The sequence below is a fragment of the Taudactylus pleione genome, unplaced genomic scaffold, assembly GCF_031769625.1.
Source record: "Taudactylus pleione unplaced genomic scaffold, aTauple2 ptg000117l, whole genome shotgun sequence".
Taxonomy (NCBI): domain Eukaryota; kingdom Metazoa; phylum Chordata; class Amphibia; order Anura; family Myobatrachidae; genus Taudactylus; species Taudactylus pleione.
In genome coordinates this window covers 15,685,366-15,693,921 of record NW_028284519.1, presented here as the reverse complement: position 1 = coordinate 15,693,921, position 8,556 = coordinate 15,685,366, and the positions used below count along the sequence as shown (strand labels likewise).

Below are 8,556 nucleotides of genomic sequence, written 5' to 3'. Positions count from 1 at the left end.
GGGGGTTACACCACCCTTCAACAGACCAGCCTGCTCTTGACTTATGACACAGGTGCACGCTTGGCGCTACTTTGTTGATGCACATGTCGACTACAGCGCACACAAGTCACAAACACAGAAATATTTTTATTTTTCCCGCACTTTGGGGGTTACACCACCCTTCAACAGATGAGCCAGCCGGCCCTTTACTTATGACACAGGTGCACACTTGGCACTACTTTGTTGATGCACGTGCAGCTACAGCACACACAAGTCACAAACACAGAAAAAATGATTATTATTTTTTTTTCAGGTACTTTGGGGGTTACACCACCCTTCAACAACTGAGCCAGCCGTCCCTTTACATATGACACAGGTGCACGCTTGGTGCTACTTTGTTGATGTACATGTGCCTATAGCACACACAAGTCACAAACACAGAAAAAAATATATATATTTATTTTGGAGTGCACTTTGGGGGTTACACCATCCTTCAACAGACGAGCCAGCCGGCCCTTCACTTATGACACAGACGCATGCTTGGTGCTACTTTGTTGATGCACGTGCGGCTACAGCGCACACAAGTAACAAACACAACTTTTTTTTTTTTCTCCGGCACTTTGGGGGTTACACCACCCTTCAACAGATGAGCCAGCTGGCCCTTTACAGATGACACAGGCACACACTTGGCGCTACTTTGTTGATGCACGTGCGGTTACAGCGCACACAAATAATTTTTTTTTTGCACTTGGGGGGAGCACCCCTGATGGACAGTGCACCCCCGGATAACACTACAGCACCCCTTTAGGACTAAAGCCTTTATGGGACACTGCACAACATAGCCCAGCCAGTCCTTATGGACTTTGGAGTGGACACAGCCCCTATGGACAGCAGACTGCACAACACAGGCCAGCCATCACCCCTATGGACTTTGGAGTGAACACAGCCCCTTTGCACAACAGCAGCACAACTCCCACCCTCTCTCTTCACCGTCCACAGCCGGAGTGAAAAAAGGCTCAGATCGAGGGGGCTAGGGGGGGGCCGATTTCAGAAATCCGAACCCGCTCATTCCTACTTTCAACAGATTTGAGGCCTTTCTTTAATAAATAGGTCATATTAACTATATTGTCAGCATATGTAAAGATAATGTCACTAAAATAGGCATTTGTTATAATGATTTAAAATTTTAGATGGTTTCCTATAATATTACAGAGCCTGTTTCCTTGTTCAAAATTTCTGCACAGCAACAATGAGAGGCATAGCCCTTCATAAGTAAGGGGTAAATTTACTAAAGTGATAGTTTTTAGAAGCTTTTAGAAGTGAGTTTTAGAAGAGATGTTGCCCATAGCAACCAATCAGATTCTACTTAAGATTTAACTAGCACCTTCTAGAAGATAATAGTTAGAATCTGATTGGTTGCTATGGGCAACATCTCTTCTAAAACTCACTTCTAAAAACTCTCACTTTAGTATATGTAACCCTGTTTTTTTTTTCAACTATGGAGTTTATTTATGTGTGATTTTTTTATTCATCTGCCCATATTACTCTTTGGTGTCTATTCAACAAGCACTGTCACTTAGCAGTGCTAATTTAGATTCTTACATGCTACAAGTAGCAATGGTGGATACTAAAACATTGAAGCAATTCAATATTGCTCCAGTGCGGAAACAGTGGATCCGAAAATAAGCTGTCTCCATGATGTCTTTCACTTCTGCTTCTTCCTGTAGCAGTGAAAATCAACACTGGCGAGTCTGACTGGGCCGTGCTAGTGCACCTGTGTGAACTGGGGTTCTCACATGTGCACAAAGAGCCCGATGCCCTCTTCACAACCTGGACCTCCCATAGAAAGTAGCAGGGTATGGAGAACGGACTGCATCTGAAGAATGGATACTCTCCGTTCTCACAATCAAATTCTAAAAATTATGTATTTTTGGAGTATGATGAATTGGGAAATAAGGAGGTCCAGTATTGGGGGGAACAAGATTCACTCTGGGGATGACAGGTTAAATCTCTTGCGTTACCTGTTTAATTAATGGGGCTAACACTTATGTTTTACAAAAGTAGGTGAAAATAGGCACTCTAATAACTAACTAAAAACATATGTGAAAATGTATACACATAGTCTGATTTGATTGCCCGAGTTGGGTACGCAAACCAGGCATGTTGGCAGTCAAAATCCCAGCAGTTATTTTTTTTTTTATTACTAAAAGAAGAATCCTTGATTGTACAGCTACTACAGACAGTTTATTTAAAAAATTTATAATGATCTTTGCATATGCAGAATATGAAAAACATAATTTGTTTTTAGTTGTTTTGCAGAGGACTTAACAGTAGATGTATTGAAAACAAAAGGACTGTTGAGTTCCATGTGAAAATATTGCATTTATAAACTTGATATCTGAAAAAAACATACAATATGGATATCCAGAATTTTTTTGCAAAAAAAGTGACACACAGTCACAGCCCCTTAAACATGAAACAAGTGAGGAAAGAGCATCTATGCCCATAAGACTTGATTCTCCTGAATGCATCATAGACATAATTAATGACAGTGACTCATGTATTATAGACATTCAAAATCCAAGTTCAAGTTCCCAAGAAGTTGGCTGTGATGAACAGGCAGATCCCTGCTCCAGCAATAGAGAGGAGCAGGATGAAACACAAACGGTACCTGCTAAAAAAGAAATACAACTGTGAATTTACCCACAAATTATCAAAATGTTATTCAATACTAAAGAAATCATCACGTGGAAAACATTGTCCCTACTGCACAGTCTGTAACAGTGATTTTGATATAAAACATGGTGGTGTGAATGACTGTAAATGCCACATTGACAGTGCAAAACAGAAAACAATCAGAAGCTCGTGAGACAAGTCAAAAAACGGTTAGCTTCTTAACTACCTCTCATGGCGAGAATGTAGTCATTCATGCTGAAACTCTTTTCAGGGGTTTTCTGATTGAATATAATATACCTATTTCTGCCTCTGATCACGTAGGGAAATTGATGAGGGCTATGATGCCAAATTCAAATGAAGTTGCAGTGCAGATATATGGTTGTGGGAGAACAAAAACCGGTGCAATTATAATCATGCTCTTGCTCCAAACTGCACAAAGCCAGTTATAGAGGCCTTGAAGTGCCAGCCATTAATGTTAGCACTGGATGGCAGCAATGAATCAGAGGAGAAATTATTTCCTATTTTAGTGTCCTATTTTGACACAGATGGAAAAGTTAAGATAAAACTTTTAGATCTTGTTGTGTGCAATATTGCCACAAGTATTAATATAGTGAATGCAGTTGATGAGGTTATTAAAAAAGAAGAAATTCCCTGGAAAAATTGCATTGGTCTTTGTTTAGATAATGCATCTGTAAACATGGGAAGACACAGGTCTGTAAAAACTTTGATTCAGCAGAAGAGTCCTTCCATGTTTACAGAAGGGTGTCCCTGTCATCTTGTGCACCTTGCTGCAAGTAAGGGAAACAAGGATCTCTCCTTTGACACTGATGCTCTTATCCACAAACTTACAACCTACTATAGGTTTACTTCCAAAAGAATTCAAGCACTTAAAGAAATCAATGAGTTTGTGGACATTGAATATGCTAAAATACTGCAACACTGGGCAACCAGGTGGCTCAGTATGCATTCCTGCATTGAGAGAGTGTTGAAAATTTTTCCAGCACTGAAATAATTTTTCCAGTCAGAAGACTGTGAGAAAAATGCCAGGAGTAGAGCTCTCTGTGACATGTTTGAGGATGCAGCTACTGAGCTATATGTTCTGTTCCTTCATGCAGTGCTTTGCACATTCAATGTGACCAATACAGTATTCCATCCCCTTTTATCCACAAATTGCATGAGTGCCTAGAGGATTTATACAGGAGACTTCTGCTTAAGTTGGTGAAACCCACTGTAATTAACGCTGCTGATTCGGTAGAAGCAGTTCTAGCCATAGATTTTTGTGACCCAGAAATGCAATTGGGGGACAGAGAACTATTTATTGGGTTTACAACTAGTAACTATGTAAGAATCTTCACTTCGCTACAGCCAAGAGCAGTTGCAAAATTTTTTGAGAAGTGAGAAACGTTTATTGTTCTTCTCTTACATATATCAAAAACAAATGTCCCTTAAATGATGATATAGTAAAAGCTATGAAAGTCTTTGATTATGAAAACCGTGTGGCAGCACAATTCAGAGACACTGAAATGCATGCACAGTGCTTTCCGCAAGTGGTAGACAATACCATGATGCAGAAAGTGCACGAATAATTCTCTGAATACCATGTTTATGACCTGCCTGAGTCCTCTTTACAACTCTGCTCAGAAGAAGGTGTTGAAAGAGTGGATTGCATTTGGCATGAACTAAGCATGGTCACCCATCCAACAACAGAGATCAAAATATTTGCTTTGTTATCAAGTATGGCCAAATCTCTTAGTTCTCCCACACAGCAACGCTGAAATTGAAAGTGTGTTCAGTATGGTTCGTTAAGTTAAGACTGAGCTCAGAGGGAAGCTGGCTACAGAGGGAACACTAAAAAGCCTCTTACAATGCAAAATAAATTTGTGTACAGACTAAAGCTGTCACCAGTTCAGACCTTCCAAAGAGCTTTTGTCTAAAGCAAAGTTTGCAGGTTATCAGTTGCAGAAATCACATCAGCATAATGCCTAAGATAATGTCTTGTTTTCTTTTGACATTTTGATTGCTGCTACAGTATTAAGGTTTACAGAATTGTCAAAATAAAAAAAATTGTCTAAAATAATTACAACCTGGAAATCTTTAAACATGTCTGTAATGACACTGGATTATGGAAATTATGCACTGTTAGGTTTCTTTGATGATTGGAGTTGTGAAACACTAGTCTAAAGTATGTCTTAAACCTTGCTTATTTCCATTGGGAACTGAGCCCAGCTAAACTTAGTAACTTGTCCCACGAATACTGCACTTTATAAAACAATGTTTACTTTTATATGGTTTACATGCTAAGCTTAGTAATCGAACTTTGAATATTTTTTTAGTTAACTGAGCACTTGTTTCGCTGTTTTGTTACCTTAAATATATGGTATAAGGTTATTTTAAGGAGAAAACAGGGCTTAAAATATTTTCTTCAAGCCGTATTTTCTTTATTAGAAATTGAAGCTCTTATTGTTTGTTAGTAATTTAAGTATCATACTTCTGTTAATATTTGCATTATTTATTTTATTTAAAACATGTTCATTTTCAAATAAACAAATTTGATATGTACTGCCTATTTTCTACTTTATATCTATAATGTGCAATCAGTAAGGTTAAGTTCTTGTGGCTGCCAACACCTAAGAGCATTGATAAAAATTAAGTGTTCTAGATATTTATTGGGCCTGACCTCCATTTCATTGAGCTCATTGAGAGCATAAATTAGATTTCCTAGGGAGGAAATATGTAGGCCTGTTGAAGAACAAGTGGGCAGGGATTCAATTTGAGTGACGGGGTTAGTAAGGAAGACATGTGGTTGAAGGGTAGGCAATAAATTAATGCATTCAGGTTTTTATATGTAGTACTTATATGCTAAGATGTCTTTCTGTGTGTTAAGATTAAGTACAAAAACAAATGAGGCACAGAATTTTAACTTTTTTTATTATTTATAATTTTTCAGCCTGATTGAAACCATGCTATATTATATACAGATACGTCATAACCATCAATCACATTGCAACTAACATATTGATTGCCAGCTTTGACTATACAGCCTTTGGTAGTATGATACCCATAGAAAAACTAGCTCTGGTGGCATGCTGCTCTTAGTACTATAGTTTGCACCTGCCACTGCAGGACATGCCCCTAAATGACATTCTGCTACCACCTACAATCTCCCTGAAACTTGTTTTCAAAAGTAGGCAAGTATGATAGTATGTCGATGTTTCAGTATGCCTGGACCTTTATCAAGACCCAATAGATAGAGACAGCACAGCTACATGATGACTTGGTGGTAGCTGTGCTGTCGCTATCTATTGGGTCTTGATAAAGGGCCAGGCGGACCAAAACGTCAACATACTATGATTGTAAGCTCAACAAAAAGAAAATATTTTTTTCATTACCTGCGGTGAGTGCTCATATACTGTATGTATATATGTATATATATATATATACATCCAGGAAGGCGGCACTCAGAGACTTCAAATCAAGGTGAAGTAGACATCAGTTTCTTTGTCAACATTTTAGAGGACGGATCTCCTTTCTCAAGACGCTAACATACAGTGAAACAGTAAAAAAAAAGAAACTTAAATATGCCCACATGCCCACATAGTGTAACCCACATGGGCATGACAGAAGGTACACCACAAAGCATGAACTACAGGTCAAAGCAAAAAAAATCTTAAACTTTTAATGTATATTTTTATTGTTGGTTGTGCTATTATGTGTGTCCCGGTGGTTTGCGTACATTGGCTTCCACATGCTTGTTGGTTGCCATGGATGCATCTCTAGGGGACCATGTCATCGGCGTGACAGGGGCGCCGCCCAGTGACGTCTGTGGGTGCAGTGTAGGTGTGTCCTCGTGGCTTGCGGGCGGTTTCCCTGTATCTTGTGGGGGAGGAGGAACTCTGTTGTCTTCAAAGGTATTTAAGTGTCTTTGTTTGTACTGTTTCACTGTATATTAGTGTCTTGAGAAAGAACGTCCATCCTCCAAAACATCGATAAATAAACTGATGTCTACTTCACCCTGATTTGAAGTCTCTGATTGCCGCCTTCATGGATATATTTATGGAGTTTTTGCAAACCCCTAAGGAGGGCACTGGAGTAATTTACATGAAGCAGCACAGCCTTTCTGAGTGCCGGTCCATTGGACATTATATTATATATATAGTAGTTGAGTCTCCCATATCCAAATATTCAGAAAGACGGCATTTTTTTAGCATGACTGGGACAATGAAACCTTTGCTTTCTGATAGTTCACTGTAAACAAGCTTTGTTTAAGGCATAAAATGTTTACAAATATTGTCTCAAATTACCACCAGGATGTGTGTATAGTGTGTATAAAGAAACATAAAAGAATTTCATGTATGCACTCACATGCATTCTGTGTTTAGATTTGGGTCCCATTTCCAATATATCTCATTGTGGTATACAAAAATTTACCAAAATACGGAAAACTCTGATACCCACAATACCCTTGATATGGGAGACTCAACCTGTATATATATACATTATATATATATATATATATATATATTTAGTTCAAATGTACCAGATATTTACAGCGACTCACGTATATACAAATATTTGTGAAGTGTGCAAAAGTGCTTACAAATGTGCTACATAAAACACGTGTTTAAATAAATATATATCACAATTTAATGTTTAAAAAGCAGAAATTTATGAAAATAATAAAATATAATAAAATTGTTTGAAATAAGCACGGACAGTGCAAAAGTGCAAAACGTGCAAAGGTGTTAATCAATGGTCATTTGGCCTTAGATGGAAATTCATACATTTATAATATAAAATTAAAAGAAATATATAAATACATAAAAATAAAATAAAAATAGGAGAAATGTATATATAAATAAAGTTAAAGCACAGAGGAATCAATATAAACCAACAATTTAAAACTCGTAGTAATACAGTTCTAAAAAGTAGTTTAAAAAAGTTTTTCAAGAAGTTGCTTTAAAATGTATAGCTTATCTGTAACAGTTCATTCAGGTAAAGGCAGCTCTCCCAATGCATTTTGTCCACTTATGGACTTCATCAAGGGGTACACATGTTCATGGGTTACTGCTTTATATAACCACTGCCTCACAGGACTTGAAATGCCTCGTTGACCTCATTTGTGATGTCACTTCCTGATCACTTGGAACAGAATTATATTCCTTTCCTGAGGTCAGGTTCAGTAAAAGGAGCTTATGGAGTAGTACATAGTCCAAGGTTATAGCCAAAAATTGTGGCGTTGTTGTGTAATTCAGTCCAGTTTCCCGTATATTTCAATTGAACACAATGGCTCCAAATGGCTTTAACGAAAGCTATGAGATTGCCCCCTTCCTTTGATGAATGAGTTGGTAGCTGTGGATGTCCTGCTAACACCTACAACCTTACTGTTGTCCTGACACCCAATCTCGTATGATCTTGGTAGCTAAGCACAATTGGGCAGGATCAGTACTGGGATGGGAGACCTCTTGGGAATACTCAGTGTTGTAGTTGTTGATATCCATAGCAGGGCACAAATTAGCCACTCAGTTCCTACAAATGATGAGGGGCCACATGCGAGCCTAAGAATCTTGCATCATGAATCATGTTATAATTATCCTCTCATCGCTGGACTCTGAATAGGAACTGGACTATTGAATATATTTCATAATTTCTTCATTTATTGGACTGTTCAAACAAGAACTGGACTATCGATTGAAATATTTTAATATTATTTATCATGGATTTATTCGGACTATCACCTCTCTCTGGGACATATATTTTTTATATAACTAACAATTCCTTTTAGTATATTGAATATATTTTACACCAATCTTTTTGATATTAACCACAATTTAAGAAGCTACTCCATATCTCTATGATTCCTGACACTAAACTGATCCATACATAAGGGCATCAGGCATTTGA

The 8,556-nt window shown here is 37.8% G+C and overlaps 1 pseudogene; it reads left to right on the top strand.

Moving 5' to 3' along the window:
• The first annotated feature begins 8,023 nt into the window (after positions 1 to 8,023).
• LOC148524659 (5S ribosomal RNA) lies at positions 8,024 to 8,142 on the top strand (annotated as a pseudogene).
• Positions 8,143 to 8,556: the final 414 nt, after the last annotated feature.